This window comes from Pezoporus flaviventris, unplaced genomic scaffold (genome assembly GCF_033815535.1).
Source record: "Pezoporus flaviventris isolate CSIRO_AGI_PZ_B2104156 unplaced genomic scaffold, CSIRO_AGI_Pfla_v1 ptg000077l, whole genome shotgun sequence".
NCBI classification, from domain to species: Eukaryota; Metazoa; Chordata; class Aves; order Psittaciformes; family Psittacidae; genus Pezoporus; species Pezoporus flaviventris.
The window spans coordinates 480,577-491,240 of record NW_026892625.1 but is presented as its reverse complement, the minus strand read 5'-3'; the positions used below and the strand labels follow the sequence as shown (position 1 = coordinate 491,240).

Below are 10,664 nucleotides of genomic sequence, written 5' to 3'. Positions count from 1 at the left end.
TAACTCTGTTACATCCTGGGCATGATGTGCTGTGGTACAGAATACTTCTTTGGTCAGTTTGGGGCAGGTGTCCTGTCTCTGCTTCCTCTCAGCTGCCCCTCCGCCCTGGCAGAGCATGAGACTCAGAAAGTCCTTGGCCAGACTAAACATTTGAGCAGTAACCAAAAACATCGGTGTTATCAGCACTGTTCCCAGCCCGTAAGTCAAAAACACAGCACTTTACCAGCTACTAAGGAGAAAAAGAAATGACTGCTACTGCTAAACCCAGGACACTGACACATCAAATATATAGGCAGTAGTTGTGCTGAGAAAAAAGTTGTTAGCATGCACCACATTATATTAATTCTCCAGTTACACACAAATCAAAGCAATGAAATCTGGCCTGTTCAAGAGCTGAACAGCTTGAATCTAGAATGAAGGAGCTAGTCAATACTAACAAATAAAAAATTTGTCTGTTCTACCCCAGTGTTCCCTGCTATAATGAGATGCATTGAGAGACAGACAAGTTATGATTTAAATACCAAATGCTAATTCAAAAGTCACTGAGTCTGTAGTTACCAACTTAGAATATGAAAAAGCTTTCAGTTGCTAATTAGCAACGCATACCCACTTAAACTTGGGGTGAACCAAGACAGTTCTGCAACTCAGCCATGGAATGGTATTTGACAAATACTGCTCACTATCCAGCTTGAAGGAAGCTTTGTCTTGGTGAAGAGAAGCAGTCATAGTTGACCTGATGTCTACTGTTAAATGGAAATATTTTCTATAAATCAGGTGGACTAAGAAGACTGTCCCCATGATGAGTGGTCAGATATTAGTTACTTTGTAATGCACTGCATCTTTGTGCCTTATCAAGCTACAAGTTAACTCATCTGAGACAAAAACCTGGCAATGACACACTTGGATGCACTATAAAGAATTTCCACATAACCGCACACCATGCAGCCAATGCCTGCAGCATCAAATACAGTCGAATCAAATATTTGAGAGAAATAGCTAAAAACATTCTAAACCAGAATAGTAGACAAGTCAGCTCTTGCCATTAAGAGGCTCCCTTCTGTCTTATTGCTTTAAGTTTATTTAGTCATGCTGCTTGACAACATCCTGTTTTTAAGGTCTCATGACAATTTTACATTCTCCACATGCTCTTATTCAGGAGTCAAGCCAATTTGATTTGACATTCTAGACAAAAAAATTTAAGCAAAGCAAATCCAATTCTAAGTCAACTTCTGACTGTAAATAAGAAACAGCCCGATAATGAAAAAGATACTTCTGAACTCCTCACACAGGTAATTGCTACATGAAATTGCCATATCAAGATAGTAGCAAAGCAGGGAGTTAGCAGAAGCCAAATACATAATTTAATATCGTGTTTAAGTGGTTTCTGTGCAAATTACATCCTTCTGAGAAAACTTCAACTACTGCTACATTTGCTCTCATGTAGACAATGAAGTATAACTCCATAATATATGGACAGTGATGGGCTAGCCCTGTAACAATGTTACATGAGGCTAGCAAGAGGCAGTACCCAAGGAGGCAATCCTCTAGGTAGGTTTAAGACATCACCTTCTCCACTTTCATTTTTCACTAAGCTAGAATTGCATGTGAATTGAAGGCATTAATACAGAACCATCTCTCCTGTAAAGCTTTCTGTCCATGCATTTTTACAGACATGTAGCATTCACAAATAATACGGTGTCCAACCGCTGAGTTATCTTAAGCAAACAGCTTGTGCAACCAGCTACATCAGTCAATAACCAAATCAAAGGAAACACTGATTTATGTGAATTTACCTCAAACATACTAAATAGCCTTAATTTTTAAGATAGATAGACTAACAAATCACACTAAAGACTATCTAGTTTATCTATTTTCATTTCAGAGAAAAAGTACATTTAGTTTTCTGTATGTTTTGGTGAAGATTTAACCTTAATTACAACCTTCATATCTACATGAGGATATTCCATCCTCCTACTGAAATAGGTGGCTATTGTCCCCAAAACTGTTTAGTAGTCTCCACAGTTAAACACAGCCAAAGATAAGTGGCATTGACAGCCCAAAGCAGAAAGCCTTCCACAATCCTCACTAAAACTCTACAGGCAATTCACTAAGGTTTATGATCACCAACATCAGGCAAAAGCATGTAAGGGATACCTGGAAAGCAATATTCTGCTCCATGCACTTTGAAAGATCTAACCCATCCTCCTCTCTACAAGAGAGAAGAGAAAGGAAAAAAATACCACTAAAAATGTCTAAAAAAAATAAAATAAATTAAGATGCACGTGGAAGGGATGATGGAATAGTTTTAGTCATACACATTTTCTTCTGTCTTGGTTAGAGCTGTGAAAATCTCATAAGTAGTGCAGCAAATACTACTATCATTAAGCATTTCAAAGTACCAATTAGTAAGTTGTTTTCAAGACTTCTTACATAGATGCATGAACACCTATAACACATAAGTGTAACTGAAGGTAAAGACCCATGGACAGAAATAGCCTTACCTCAGTGAAGTTGATCTTCACTGCACTGAACATATGATCTCTGGCACTTTCCACACCCCTTGACTTTGTCTGAAAAATGTAAAAATAAAATCCTCTTAAAAACAGCAGGAAGTCAACATGCACTACAGAGGTCCAGCTGCATCAATGAGCATGAACATTTACCATAAGACAGTGAAACAAATTATGGTATTGAAGACCCATCTGATTCTACCTTAAAAATCCTCATATTTTAAAGCAAGTATTATGCAGGCTGCTTATTCCCTTGAGAGGTTACACAATAACATGTGCTGAATGACAAAGATACAGTAAATCTATCTTACTCAGTTTCATGCTGTCATACTGGTATAGGATTAATCAGTGATCCCTTGTACTAGCTTAAGGTGGTGGGTTTTTTGTGATTTTTTTTTCCTGTTTGTTTTGTTTGGTGGGTTGTTTGTTTGTTGTTTTTTTTTTGTTTGAGTGAAGAGTAGGAAAAGTAACTTTGCTATGGCTATTTTTGATAAGACAAATATTTAAAACAGGAAGCACTACCTGATCTAAGCCTTCAGCTGAACCAGTAGCCAGGGAAGGATTGTAAATACAGGCACTACACTAAACAGTAGTTCAACGGTTTAAAGAGAGTTACCAGTTCCATCAGCATTGTCATCACTTCTTCTGTAACAAGGTTCTTTGAATAATCCAGTAAGATATCCCCATGATCAGTATTCAGAGTCAAGCTGTCAAAACAAAGCAGGTTGTTTAATTACAAATTCCTGGAGAACTGTTTTAAGCAAGACAATGCTAACTCCTCCATAGACTACAAAATACTTGGAAATCTAATTATACCAAGTTCTCAAAGATGACCCAAGAAAGTGATTTCCCCACAAGTCTCATAAAATGACTTACTAGAGTAGTGCTTTAATTGAAGACCATGGCTTTCAACAAGCTAAATTATAGCGTCCACTTTCTGCTTGTGGAAGTCCAAACACAATAAAGTACATTTAATGCATAACTGGACATTCCCATTCTATTTTCACTAAGCCACTAGCATTCTCTAACAATAATTAGCTTTTACCCAATAGATCTTAGGTAAAAAGCTTACCACATTCTCTTACTGCTAAAAAATTAAACTGCCTTCCTACAGGTCCTTTCAACACATAATCATTATTTAAATGGAAACTTGAGCAAGCACAACTTAAAAATCTATACAACTTCATGTACAGAAACACCATGTCAACTACTATGAACAATTAAACTCCTACTGAGTCAGCAAAACTACACCATGCACAAATGGAAGTCTCCAAATTATTTTACTAATTATCTGAAAACTATAGCCTAACATTTCAAAAAGACAAGTATTTTTGGGTTTACAGCTGAAATGAAACTTGGAAATGGCAGTCCAATAAAGCAAGCCCATTTGTATTTTTATTAGCTTTGTATTTATGTGAGAACCTACAAGTCCTTTACAGCAGTTTCCTACCCATTTCTTCTTTTCACTAATTGACAGCAAAAATAAACATTCACTCTAAACTGGACAACTTAAGTTCCTGAAATAACTCAGTAGGCCTCCTATACAATCACAGGCAGCCTTCTATATCTTATTCTTTTGCTCCACTTGCACAAGCCACAAGAAATCCCATGCTTCTAAGTTTTCCATGCTTCTACATTCCACTACCTCCCCTGCTTTCTCCTTCTCAATACCAAAAACAAAGTACATTTCTGTGATTTTAGTGACCATGAATACCAGAGACTTCACAGGGACAAAACATGGTGTAATTGCTATTCCAAACAGATATGACAAAGCAGACAGAATTCTGCCAAAGAAGAACAAAGCTGAACTTCTAATAACAGCAATAATCAAAGCCAAATAAATTGGGTGGCTTCACTAACTTGAATAAAAATCACAGTAACACACCCTTTTTCAAGTCCTAAAAAAAAAAAGACAAAATAAGGAAAGGAAGATGTCTTGAATCACAATCTCTGAAGAATGTTTCTTTTATAGGCAAGAACACAAGGCGAGGAAGGAAAAATAGTATCATAGCTGCTAATCACCATTCTCTTCACTGGGCTGCAAGCACTAATCCTGAAACCCTGACCATCCAGCACAAAGGTACCTGGAATACAGCTAGCTAAGATAAGGACTGCCATCTCTCACCAGCCAAATTAGCTATTTATTGCTACAGTACAGAAAAAAAAATCCGAGAACAAGAAATCCAGCAAGTCGACAACTGGAAAAAGGGAAATATAACTCCCATATTCAAGAAGGGGAAAAAGGATGACCCGGGGAATTACAGACCAGTCTCACCTCTGTGCCTGGCAAAATCTTGGAGCAGATTCTCCTAGAAGGCTTGCTAAGGTACATGAAAAACAAGAGGGTGCTTGGTGACAGCCAGCATGGCTTCACTAAGGGGAAATCCTGTCTGACCAACTTGGTGGCCTTCTATGATGGGGCTACAGAACTGATGGACAGGGGTAGAGCAGTTGATGTCATCTACCTGGACTTGTGCAAAGCGTTCGACACTGTCCCACATGACATCCTTGTCTCTAAATTGGAGAGACATCAATTTGATGGATGGACCACTCGGTGGATAAAGAACTGGCTGGATGGCCGCACACAAAGAGCTGTGGTAAATGGCTCAATGTCCAGCTGGAGACGAGTAACGAGTGGTGTTCCTCAGGGATTGGTGTTGGGACCAGTCTTGTTTAACATCTTCATCCCTGACATGGACGGGGGATTGAGTGCACCCTCAGCAAGTTTGCCGATGACACCAAGCTGTGGGATTCAGTTGATATGCTGGAGGGAAGAAATGCCATCCAGAGGGACCTCGACACGCTTGTTAGGTGGGCTGATGCTACCTCATGAAGTTTAATCATGCCAAGTGCAAGGTCCTATACCTGGGTTGGAGCAATCCCAGGCACAGCTACAAGTTGGGCAAAGAAGAGATTCAGAGCAGCCCTGCAGAGAAGGACTTGGGGGTGCTGGTTGATGAGAAAATGAACATGGGCCAGCAGTGTGCGCTTGCAGCCCAGAAAGCCAACCTTATCCTGGGCTGCATCAAGAGGAGCGTGACCAGCCGGTTGAAGGAGGTGATCCTGCCCCCCTCTACTCTGCTCCTGTGAGACCTCACCCGGAGTACTGTGTGCAGTTCTGGTGTGCTCAACATAAAAAGGACATGGAACTGTTGGAACAAGTCCAGAGAAGGGCCACGAGGATGGTCAGGGGACTGGAGCACCTCCTGTATGAAGACAGGCTGAGGAAGTTGGGGCTGTTCAGCCTGGAGAAGAGAAGGCTGTGTGGAGACCTCATAGCAGCCTTCCAGTATCTGAAGGGGGCCTATAGGGATGCTGGGGAGGGACTCTTCACTAGGGACTGTAGTGATAGGACAAGGGGTAACGGGTTAAAATTTAAACAGGGGAAGTTTAGATTGGATATAAGGAGGAAATTCTTTCCTGTTAGGGTGGTGAGGCACTGGAATAGGCTGCCCAGGGAGGTTGTGAATGCTCCATCCCTGGCAGTGTTCAAGACCAGGTTGGACAAGGCCTTGAGTGATATGGTTTTGTGTGAGGTGTCCCTGCCCATGGCAGGGGGGTTGGAACTTGATGATCTTAAGGTCCTTTCCAACCCTAACTATTCTATGATTCTATATGTCTGATACAATTGCTTTACAGAAAGGTCTCAGATTTGAACACATTTCACTAATGATACATTGAGGCCATTAGTATAGTAATACTACTTCAGTTTAAAGTAGATATATTAAAATTATTATAGTTTAATATAGAAAGATACTCTTTCCCAGTCTTCTACTCCATGAACATGAATCCTCATAGTCTTATCTTTATATTCACCTGATATACACCTTACTTTTACAATCCATTGTTATTTTACTTGTATGAATAAAAATCAATTCCACTAGACCTAGAAGACTAAGTATCCCATGAAGCTCTGTCTGGATTCAAATCAGTGCTCATTTGAAGAAACTTCAGAAAGATGGCATACCAAGACATTTCACACACACAAAAAAAAAACAACAAACAAGCAGTGGTTATCAGATCTAACTTCTCACACAGTGGAACATGCAGCATTCAACATAATCTCATCTTAAACCTTTACACAAGGGGACTTACCCTTTGTTTAAATAGAAGCTCCAAACCCTGCAGCTCAGCTGCATTCTGCAATGCAGCAGCTAATGGTGGCACTACACAGGTAGAACAAGAGCTTTGTCACATAATCCACATTTAAGTGATGCAGCCCTTAGTTGAAAGATCACCTGCAGCATCTCTATGATTTTCTCTCTCAGCTAAACACAAAGTAAAGAAACAGTATGCGACCCCTAAATGTATTATTACACATGGATTCCCTGGCAGTATATATTTACCATTTAGATTAGAGGCTCCTTCTAATCCTTCATAATGGACAAGCCAGCTAGCAGGAGTGCTTTATATCCTGCACTACCTATTTGCATTGAGTACCTTAATCATCATCCAGGTATCTATTATCTGCCAAGTTCTACAATAGCTACATCAGATCAGTTCTAACCCCTTTGAAATAGTGGGATTTTTCATGTTGTTAAGACCCACTGTTCCTACCAGACCTTATATTTGGGTGGCAAAAAGAGCCAAAGGTATACCTCATAGGGTTGACTACACTCCTCATTAGGAAAACAGGAGATACAAATTCTGAGACACTCATTTCTCAGATTTGCAAGTTACCCATACCAGTCAAGTTTCTCTAGAATCAGTATCAGGAAGTACTTTTACATAGGTGGGTATAAGTTCCTCTTTTCCTTCTAAAGGAAGATAGTTATTTTATGACAAAACCTAGCAGAAGGAACTGAAACATATTAACAAAGATTAATTTCACATGGAGAGCTGCAAACTACAGAGGACCCTGTGGCCAGCCCTCCAGACTGCTTAGGCTTTCAACACATGTTAATCACCATCGTCCTGCTGATCTGGCTCAAAGTTGCAATCAGTGACATTTATACAAGCAGATCTGTCAAACTAACCCAGGCTGTCAGTTCTGCAATTGTATTTTGCACCATTTCATGGTTAAGGTGGCAGCCAGTTAGATTAAAATGCATTGCTATCCCCAATAGGAATATTTAAGCCATTTAGGAAGGAACCGTGTAAGAAACCTCTTGATTGATTTAGGTAGCTTGCTTGTTACAAGAATGTTACCAAATTCAGTCTCTTCAAATATGGTAGAGAAGGAAATCTTGCAACCAGTACTAGCTCCATTAGAGAAAAGCTAGTAGATATGTATAAGATAATATCAATAAAGTTCTTTAACAGGATAGAAAATACTCTTAGAAGAGCCAGACAAAGTCAATGCTCCAAAAATTTAGCATACCTTTTCCATCAATAAAAGTGGCATTCTAAGTCTTGTCTACTAATGTGCAGGACTTCATATGCAATGTTTAACTACAATTTAAGTACCTAATGATCTCAAAAAGAAAAGTCACTTTATCTAGGGCAGTAACAAAAAGCTTGATACCGCTGTAACCTTAAATCTTAAGCTCACAATAGTGTGTGTGCCTTTAACACAGTAGAAGAAACCAAACTGTTCTAACTTACTAAGACATAGAGAGAAAGAAATGTTTGGCTGATGGGGGAAGGAACATCATGGAACTGATAACAACTAGAAAGACAGTAAGTAAGACCAAGGATGCTAGCCTTCAAGACAGAGTGGCACTCAGCATGGAGCGAGACTGGAACAGAACAGAAACAAGGACACACCAACTGCTAACTCAGCACTAGGACCTTACAAGCATACACAAGCACTGAGGTCATTCAGTAAACACAGTGAGGAAGACTACTGACAACCACCAAAGACCCCCACTCAGCAAGAAAGCACATACATAATTAGGATGTGCATATTATAATTAATTCAAGGAAAACTATTAATATGCATGAGTATGCTAAATATATAGCCACTGTCAGAAAGTATCAAGCACATTCACCTTCGTGAAATGATTTGTGTGTGTGCCCAGCACTTCACTAAAGAATGCCTACTTCCTGAAACCCCAAATTGAGCCTTAGAGAGCTTCTCCAAGCAACTTTTATGGTAACACCACAAGTCTTATCTGAAAGCTTGAGAACATAAACTCACTGTATCTGTATTACTCAGGCTCACTTTAAAACTAAGTCAGGGACACATATGCATACTATTACTTTCAAGATTGCTAGTATACTCAAACAGCGAAGCCACACACAACTGAGCACAGTCTGGTGCACATGATGGAACCGCTTTCACTTCTTACTCCCTCCTCTGGCTAAGGAGTGTTGCAATGCATTTATGGCAACGTGGATAGCATGAAGCAAAGGAGGACTAAGCCTACTAAACATTTCCTATTTCCCCATCTCAGGGCAGTGGCAAATACCGTCGCACTCCTGACAGGTAGAGACACATGGACGGATGGCTCCGCATGATTTTATCGCGGATCTCATCATGGCTACGCACACGGGTGCAAGAGACTAAGAAACGGAGGATCCACAATGCCACTATGTGAGTTGTAGCCCACCGCTGTGCTTCCCAGCACGTACCCTACTGCAAGGATAAGTCAAGGACAAGTGGGCTCTGCCGCCCTCCTCGAGGGATGCCAGGGATCGCATCCCCGTCCGCAACCATTCGGCTGCCCACGTAGCGCTCCTGGCAGGGCGCTGCAGGCCCCGGGCGCATGTGCCCAGCCTGTAATGAGCCTGCAGCCAGCCCGGCTTCAGTCACCATCACGCGGCCCCTCCGTACGCTGGCGGGAGCAGCAGCTAGCAGAGCGGCTGCGTGTGCATGCGGCGATTCCTCCCTTCTCCCATCCCAGGACCGCATGGGCAAGAGAGAGCGAAGTGGAGCTCCACTCAGCCCCTGAAGAACTGAATCGAGAGGGCGCATTCCGCCCCCGGGGAATGTCCCGGCTCCCCAGCAGCGTCTGAGACAGCGCTACGCAGCAACAGACCTCGTACACTGAAGTAATCAGTGTGCCGGCAGCCTGAGGGGTGGGCGGGGCGCGGTGCAAGGGAATTAGGACGGCTACTGCCCCACTGAGCCGCAGAGAATGACTGGCACGGTCTACCTAGCCTCACTTGAACTTCTGGAAGCGATTCTTGTCAGCTTCGAACAGCTACCGCAGGACAAGCTTGGAAGAATTTGCCTTGTGCCATTGCACTAGCTTCTTGAAAGTGGGGTCACCTAAAAAAAACATACTAGGAACCAAATAGAACTACACCAAACAACAGTTAACACACAACCCCAAGCCTCCGCCTTTATAGCGGCGAGCTCGGCTTCCTGCCGTCGGCCCCGCCCCTTTACGGCTACCCCGCCAGGCCAAGCCGTGGGATGTCCTCAGTTCATCTGCGCGGTTTTGTGAGTGTGCGCGTTTGCTATGTGGCTTCCGGCCGTCGTGGACAGGTCGCTAGGTCTCGGGGCTGATATAAGGAAAGCAAGTGCCTGGAAAACATAGGGTTAAAATACTTTTAGCCTAACTCAGGTTTAAAATAGAGAACAATGTTTGTGTTGTAAGTCTATGGTGAGGTAACAGAATTTAGTGGCCTTACTAATATGAGTGAATTATTTCACCCCGTCCTTCTACTTATCAGTTAGTTTAGAGACAGTGTCTCCCGAACATCTGCTAGCTTCGGATACTCCTTGTGATAAACACATAAATGTATTGGCTTTTGCAAATAGGTGTTGCTATGTGGATATAACTGTATGAGTTCGCAATAACAGAAACAAAGCTCGCTAAAGACACAAGATCAGACAACAAGTTGAAAATGGCCAGAACTCTTGAGCAAAATGGAGTCACATAGCAAAATAACTTGTATAGGTAAAATAAAAGGGGGGGGGGGGGGCTTGATATGAGAAAAGCTAGTGCCTAGAAAACCTAGGGTTAAAGTACTTTTAGCTTAACTTAGGTCAAAGATAAAGAAGAATGTTTGTATCACAGTATCACAGTATGCTAGAGATTGGAAGGGACCTCGAAAGATCGTCTAGTCCAATCCCCCTGCCGGAGCAGGAACACCTAGATAATGTTACACAGGAATGTGTCCAGGAAGGGTTTTGAATGTCTCCAGGGAAGGAGACTCCACAACCTCCCTGGGCAGCCTGTTCCAGTGTTCTGTCACCCTCACTGAGAAGAAGTTTCTTCTCAAGTTTAAGTGGAACCTCTTGTGTTCCAGTTTGTACCCATTACC

At 41.7% G+C, this 10,664-nt stretch overlaps 1 long non-coding RNA gene across 1 annotated transcript; it reads right to left on the bottom strand.

The window, feature by feature from the left end:
• Positions 1-2,501: 2,501 nt before the first annotated feature.
• LOC133279429 (uncharacterized) lies at positions 2,502-9,671 on the bottom strand. The gene is made up of 3 exons (XR_009746889.1): positions 9,558-9,671; positions 3,127-3,217; positions 2,502-2,570 (listed from the first exon to the last, which is right to left on the bottom strand). It is a non-coding gene; the product is annotated as an uncharacterized LOC133279429 (long non-coding RNA).
• Between the last annotated feature and the right edge of the window lie 993 nt (positions 9,672-10,664).